Here is an 8,554-nt window from a genome sequence, read left to right as displayed (position 1 = left end):
GGGCCCGCGCGTCCGGAGCCTGTGCCCCGCAACGGGAGAGGCCACAACAGTGAGAGGCCCGCATACCACAAAAAAAAAAAAAAAAAAAAAAGCAGCTCTTGTTCTGTTGAGATGTCTTGAGAGTGGTGGAAGGATGGGATGCCAGGACTGTTTCTCTCTCCTACATTTTGGAATTCTTAATAGAATGATTTTCTGAAACTTTGCATTAAGGTCAAAGGACTTCCACTGGGAGGTTTTCAGTCATGGTAATTACCTAGAAAAATATTGATGTAGTATATTTTTTGTCTTGTTTCACAACAGCATAATGAGAATTTACCTGGTACTTTTCCTAAACTGCTGCATGAATTTAGGGAGGTCACTTCCCTTCTTAGAGCCTCAGTTTTCATGTCAACACATTGGAGTTGAACTGCATGATCTCAAAGCTCCCATCCAACTCAAATATTCTATGATTTGGTGATTTCTAGCTAAAATTGGGTGAGTTAATGCATGCAGTTTTTATTTCATATCTAGGAAGACAAAATACTTTTTCTGACAACAAATTCAGCATATCAATGCTGTAATGTTGCTATCTTTATACTTATTAAACTTTATTTTTTTCTAAAGACCTTAAAGCACTTTGACATTTCTTAGACTTTATTATCTCTGAAGCTGAGTCTACGCTTTATTTCATTGATTCTCACCATGTGTGTTTGAGCAAAGGTGATAGGAAGGTTATTATCCTTGCTTCACAGATGAAAACACAAGGTGAGTTAAATTACAATCTTCAAGGCATTGAGGAATAAAAAGGAAAATAAAGACTAGGACTCAGCCTGTATGGCAAAGGGAAGGAAGAAAGAAAAAGAGACTGCTAGTAGCTGAATTTGGGTATGGGATGTGGGAACAGAGCCTCTATGGGGCCTGTTGCCAGGAAGCTACTTGAAAAATAAAGAGTACGAGGTAGTAGGCAGTAATGGTCAGATTGATCATGATTCTGTCTGGCCAGCCCAGACTCTAAGAACTTTTCTAAGAATTAGATGCTAAATGTGAAAGTGGACCTAGTAAGTTTTCTAACCTAGTGTTTTACCCAATACCTAATTTTCCTCTAAAAGCAGCAATTATTGCTAAGTCTTACAGTGCTTGGTATGTCATATGCATTATCTTAGCTAAATATTCATGGGTTGGTACCATTATTAGGTCCTTTATACAGCTAAAGAAGCTGAAGACCTGGTTCAGGTCACACAGCCTGTAAGTGGAAAAACTAGCACCTGAATCTAGATCTGTCTCAACTCAAATCTGTGCTTTACAAAACTGCTTTCTAATGTTTCTCTGATAACTGATATTCTAAAAGTTTATAGTAATATAATTTTTGTCTGCATACTACATTGTTTTATAAAAATACATTTCAATTTCTTCATGAAAATTTTGAGACCTCTGTCACTTAGTCTACCTAGTTAGAAAAACCTTTCTTCGTTTTCTTTCTATGAAAAAGATGAGCAGTGATATTGTGAAAAAAATTACAAACAAATGGTATGCAATGTCTCACAACTCTACTGCAATTCATTTCGACATGTAGGAAGGTCTCATTTGTACCACATAATATGCAGAGAAATATTAATATGAAGGTAAATAATATAGTCTCTATTTTCAAAGAATTTACAATAATTGAAATAGCCCCATTTCTTGGGTACAGTAACATGGGTGGCTGCATTATATCCCACTCATTTGGAGTGATGGCATAGATGCTGCACCTTAATGTTTTTTCTGTCTATCCTAGGGATCCGATGAGAAGTATCTACAGAGCAGCTTCCTTCTATGGATGATATTCTTGGGCAGCCTTCACTGGTTGTTTCCCCAGGGCCACAACCCCTTTTCATGATGGTTGTGGAGAAACATGGAATAAATAATGAGTTGGCAAAGCCCTGTATCACTGCAGAGGAAGGAGTATGTATGTATGTATGTATGTATTCCAGACATGTGAAATAATATTAGAGAAAATTGAGTCTTCAATGGTACATAGTTTTAAGGTTGGCAAGAAGTGGCTATTGATGGGGAGAAAAGTAAAGGTGGAGAGATCAAAGCAATTCTATGGAAGTGTAAGGAGCTATGAGGAGAGCAGATTTCTTAAGTTGTGGAATGCCATGAAAAGGTACTTAAATTTTGATATGAACAAAATGGAAAGACATTAATCATTGCAGTTCTGAAGGCTGGAATCATTGCATAGGTAGTAGTTTTCTGTAATCCAGTGGCTTCCAAAATGTGATTCATGGAGCACTTGACTTTTATGGAGTCCTCTCATTAGTGACCCCTGTAGTGTTAATATTTATAAAGTCAGTTCTATCTAGGGTTAAAATAATGTACACATGAAGCTAAGAGTATCTCATAGCAAAACACACACAAGGGTTTGATTTAAAAAAAGGTAAGACAAATTATGCAAAAGTTATAGGAATTAAAAGTTTCTTATGCAATTTACTTAAACTTTAAATAATTTTTAAAAGCATGGACTATAGATGTCAAGTAATATTTCCGTCATTGCCTAAATGTATATTCTTAAGAGTTGCAAAGCATTCTTTGTTTCAAAAGTCTGTGGCAACAGACAAGATTGATATCAAACTGAATAATTCATCAGCTAAACTTTGCTCATAGCCATTAGCAGTAATTCTGATGAGTATGCATACAGAGAACTTGTTCAAACTTTCCTCCTAATTTCAGCATTGAACTTGAATTGTTCCTGATTCAAATTTCAAGTTTGTCAGGATTTTCAATCTCCTCATTACAAAAAAGTCTAGGAAGGATTCATAACTTGAGAAGACATCCAATATTTATTTTTCCATATGAAATATACATGGATTAAAAATGTTTGGTACTTTATATTTAACATAACTTTATCAGATCCTTTGTGTAAAAGTATATCTTAAATCCCCAAATTTTAATATCTAATTTTTGGCCCATAGAAAAAGCTTAAGAAATATGTACTGAATATTTATAGCTTTACACTGTCTGCCTATATCCAGTCTCAGTCTTCTCCACACAATATTCCTTAGAAGCAGAGAAATAAGAAGTGTTAATTTCCTCACTTTTTGGATCAAGGTATTAAGGCTCTAAGACTTTAAATGATTACCCTAAATTCACATGAATAATTTAGTGTTAAAACCAGCATAACATGCAGGTTACCGAATCCAAGTTCAATGCTGTTATGTCAAATCAGAACATATTATATGATTCATGTTATCAGTTCTTCAAAAATACTTTGAGGAATTTTACAATACAAGCTACATATAAATGAAATTCATAGCGGAAATAAAAAAGAATAAGATAATAAATATACATGTAGTCATAAACTAATCCATATCCTGTGGTCAAGAATTTACTGTGGATCTAAACGTCCTTGCAGCAATGTAAAAAGTTATATAATTTGCATCATTTGCCAAATGGAAAAACACAGGCAATGTGATATCATGTCACAACCATGCTAAAAACTCTCCCAATGTCTTTTCATTGTACTTACAGATAATTCAAACTTCACATGTAGCCTACAAGGCACAACATCCTCTGGCTCCAATTATTTTTCTAGCCTCATCAAGTATTACTTTCCCCAATGTTAACTACATTTTAATCTCTCTCTTCCTTCAATATGCCACACTCATTCCCATCTTCAGGTCTTTGGACTCACTACTCAATCCACTGGCAATACTATTCACCCAGATATTCACTTGACTAGCTCTTTCTTATTATCCAGGTCCTAGGTCAAAAGTCTTAGCTTCTCCTTATTCAAGCCTCAAAGAAATCATAACTGACTATCCTATCTAAATTAGTCATTTCCCCAGCTACTCTCTAATTAATTACCATGGCCTATTTTCTTCATAGCACTTGACCCTCTCTGAAGTTTTCATATTTCTCCTAATTTTTGTTTATTTCTCTTCCCCTCCAAGTTGAATGAAAATTTCACAAGAGTCAAATACTCATGTATCTTTTTTTCCCCACTGTTGGATCTCCAGCACCAAGGACAGAGCCAATTGGGCACTCAATTGTAAATGAATCAAGTCACTGAGATGAACTTTTCTGAAAACTTAATCCTAAAACCTCATAAATTCTTTTTTTTTAACATTTATTTTTTTATGTTTTTTAACATCTTTATTGGAGTATAATTGCTTTACAATGGTGTGTTAGTTTCTGCTTTATAACAAAGTGAATCAGCTATACATATACATATACTGCCATATCTCCTCCCTCTTGCATCTCCCTCCCACCCTCCCTAGCCCACCCAACTAGGTGGTCACAAAGCACCTAGATCTCCCTGTGCTATGTGGCTGCTTCCCACTAGCTATCGATTTTACATATGGTAGTGTATATACGTCCATGCCACTCTCTCACTTCATCCCAGCTTACCCTTCTCCCTCCCCATGTCCTCAAGTCCATTCTCTACATCTGTGTCTTTATTCCTGTCCCCGGCTAGGTTCTTCAAAACTTTTTTTTTTTTAGATTCCATATATATGTGTTAGCATACGGTATTCCATACTGTTCTCCATAGTGGCTGTATCAATTTACATTCCCACCAACAGTGCAAGAGGGTTACCTTTTCTCCACACTCTCTCCAGCATTTATTGTTTGTAGATTTTTTGATGATGGCCATTCCGACTTGTGTGAGGTGATACCTCACTGTAGTTTTTTTTTTTGTGTGTGTGTGGTATGCGGGCCTTCCTCTGTTGTGGCCTCTCCCGTTGCGGAGCACAGGCTCCGGACGCGCAGGCCTCTAATGATTAGTGATGTTGAGCATCCTTTCATGTGTTTGTTGGCAATTTGTATATCTTCTTTGGAGAAATGTCTATTTAGGTCTTCTACCCATTTTTGGATTGGGTTGTTTGTAAAACTTCATAAATTTTTTAAAAGACTTTGAAAACATGATGTGATATGGTTTTAGCATCTACTTTTAGAAATATGAAGCCACCACCAGTAGAGATGGGGTAGAATGAAGACAGAGTTTATGGCAGAACTTTGAGTAAAACTAGTACGTAATTGAAGGTCAACTAAATAAGAGCCTTTGAAGGAGATTAACATGAAATGTTCACAGAGAGGAAAAAAACAAGGTTAGTGTTACAAAATCAAAGTGACAGGAAGATTTTTAAAGCAGGTCATGAATAGTGTAAATGCCTGAAAAGTATTCAATGAATTTTTCAACAAAAATCCTAGTGGTAACCTTGGCAAAAGCAAATTCAGGGGAGCGGCCACAGTGATGATGAAAGTTATATTGCAGTGGATTCATGGAAAATTATAACATGGAATTTCAACATGAAAAATTGATGGCATGATTTTGTGCTAGACATTCTTAGAGTATATTTGTACTAATCTCAATTTAGCTCTCTGCTCAAGTATCTGTACTAGACGAGCACTGCCTTCTGATGAGATACTGAATTGGATATTCACAAATATGGATTTTTCCCCACCAGTCAGGCTTTTAAATATTTGAATACCTACATACTGTATACCTTAAATCTTCTCTTCTGTAGGCTGAATATTTATAGATTCTCCAACCATTCCCACTTATGACCTGGTTTCAAACCCTTTACTTACATCCATGTTGGCCTTTGGCCACTCTAGTCTGTCAATGTCATCTTACAATGTGATTTCTAGAAATATTTAAGGACATCACTACACCTTTCCAAATACTTGTAATAGTTCCCCATTGCTCCATTCATTCTTACTTGAAAGACCTTCAACATTGACTTTAGCAAATATTCTTAGCCATTGAATAACCTTTCTCCTCCATTATTTACAATACACAGTCTAGACCAGAGGTCAGCAAACTTTTTCTGTAAAGGTCCAGTTAGTAAATAGCTTTGCTCTGCAGACCATATGGTCTCTGTTGCAACTACTCAACATGTTATAAACAATACAATAGACAGTATCTATTATAGACAACACTTAATGACTGACTGTGTTCCAATAACACTTTACTGGAGAAAAAAATAGCGAGTTGAATTTGGCTCACAAACCATAGTTTGCCAACCCGTGGTCTAGAAAGCAAAGTGCCTTGACATTTCCTTGGTACACCTCAGTTACTTCTGTGGCTTTGTTCATGCTCTCCACCCCTCCACCCATACCATTAGTTAAAGTAAAGTCTACGCTGATATAACCAACAGACTCAAATACAGCAGTTTACATAAGAGGAAAGGTTTTCCTTCTTACATATCAGCCTGGCATGAGTGGAACAGGTTGGTTCACAGGTCTGTTCTATAAGATCATTTCATACCTGGGCTCCTTGCTAAATGTAGCAAGTACTTGTTAACTCAGAGTAATACACTGGCACTAGCACTCTGTCTCATGATTATCACTTCCCCTAGATATATAGGCCTATATATCCGTTTTAACTTAAAAAGTACTGAAAAAGATAGTTTTGTCAAATGTTTTGACCCTACACAACATGGGGGGGGTCTACTTTCCCAGCCTAGTACATCTTTTCCTATCTATGAAGCCAATGACTCAAAGATTTAGATTTTTGTTACTGTAAATCCTCTCTTCTGATACCAATTTCTACATTAGAGTAAGGTAGTGTGTGTTAAATGAACCAGAATATGTAAAAAACAAAAAAAGCCCTGCGACTTAACATAATAAAGGTTCATTTCTCATTTATTTAACTGTTGAGGGTGGTTTAGGGTTGTTGAGAAGATTCTGTTCCACAGTCATTAATGGACCCAGCCTGATGGCCACTCTGCCATATTCAACATGTGGCTTCAAAGTGATTCTAGGTGGTTGTCATAAGTTTGCTGGAAGAGGAAAAGAACAAGGAAGAGCTCATAAAAAAATCTCTGTGGTCCAGGACATCATTTTCTCTCATGTTACATTGGTTATAATTCTGTCATATGGTCATATGGCCATACCTAACTGCAAGTGCAACTGAGAAATGTATTTCAGTTATGTGCCTATGAGGAAAACAAAAATTATGGCAAATAGCCATGAGTTTCTGTATACCATCTGTCAAGACTGCAGTATTGCTTCATCTGTGCTTTCTTCTTAGTCCTCTTTCTCCACAGTTTTATTTGCATGCTTTTCATGGTACACAAGTTTCTCTATTTGAACTGCAGATACTGGTGGGTTTATATTTGATGATTATTAAAGGCAGGATCTGTAGGATTCTGCCTTCTGGTTATAGCACAGGAACCTGGAAATGCAGCCTATGGCCTGATGGCAAGGCACAGAAGAAGGGCAGATAAGCTTTTGTGTGTCTAACTCATCTTTGTATTGTTTACTCCCAGCAGAGAACATTATAATAAATGGAGAACCCGTTAGTGTGGTTAAAATCATGCTTTATTATTTCCCAGTTCTCTTGGGCTTAACCAAAATCTTATTATTTTACTTCAAACCTGCAGCACACTCTTCTTTGGGTAAACATCTGATTCAAAGTGTTCCTTTCTTCCCATGGAAAAACATCAATACAGAGAGGAAACCAGCACTAATGATTAAATGAACTTTGAATCTGTAACCGTAGCTGAATGATCCATAGACTAAATCTCTACAAAGCGTGTAAAAACATTGAACATAGACTGGGAATCTTCAGAGCCAAATCACGTCAATGTTAGAATGTTAGGGAGAAGATTCACAATTTTCTGCTGTTGAAGTTCCATATACACTATGAGTCTTCCTCAGTAAAACCTGTCACTGAAACTGTAAGACACAACAATACCTTTCAGTGTACTTAACATTTTGCTAAAATACTAAAGTGAGTTTCCTCTGTTTGCTACAAAAAGAAACTTGCTATTCCCTTGTCACTGTTAGATTTTTAGTGTTCTGGGGTAGAGTGAAGTACAATAATATTTGAGTCATTCTTTTTTCTCTTAAGTATATTTTGACATCAAACCCATGCCACAAGCTGTTGGCCTAAGTCATTTTATCTAGTTCTTGCATGAAGCCCTCCTTATTGTAACTTTCTTTGAATCTGATATTTTTGTGGCTGGATTTTAGAACCCTAATATTTTTGTTAAATTTTCTGTTATTGTAAATTTTTAATTTCATTCATTATTCCAGGTTATTAAATTCATGTTTAGTCCTGACAGAGACACACCTCTTCTACATGAAACTGCTTCTATACTACACTTCTTAGGGCTTTTGCAGTTAGATAGTTGAGTTTTGGCCAATGGAAAGTGGGTAAATATAAAGTGTGTCACACATAGCCCTGACCTGTCAAAACCCATGTGCAGAGAACTTCAAGATGGCGGAAGAGTAACACGTGGAGATCACCTTCCTCCCCACAAATACATCAGAAATACATCTACATGTGGAACAACTCCTACAAAACACCTACTGAACTCTGGCAGAAGACCTCAGACCTCCCAAAAGGCAAGAAACTCCCCATGTACCTGCGTAGGGCAAAAGAAAAAAGAAAGAACAGATAAAAAAGAATAGGGACGGGACCTGCACCAGCGGGAGGGAGCTGTGAAAGAGGAAAAGTTTCCACACACTAGGAAGCCCCTTCACTGGTGGAAATGGGGGGTGGTGGAGGAGTGGAAGCTTCAGAGCCATGGAGGAGAGTGCAGCAACAGGGGTGCGGAGGGCAAAGTGGAGAAATCCCTGCACAGAGGAT

The sequence above is a fragment of the Physeter macrocephalus genome, chromosome 21, assembly GCF_002837175.3.
Source record: "Physeter macrocephalus isolate SW-GA chromosome 21, ASM283717v5, whole genome shotgun sequence".
NCBI classification, from domain to species: Eukaryota; Metazoa; Chordata; class Mammalia; order Artiodactyla; family Physeteridae; genus Physeter; species Physeter macrocephalus.
The sequence above is the reverse complement of the archived record's forward strand: the minus strand, read 5'-3'. Positions refer to the sequence as shown.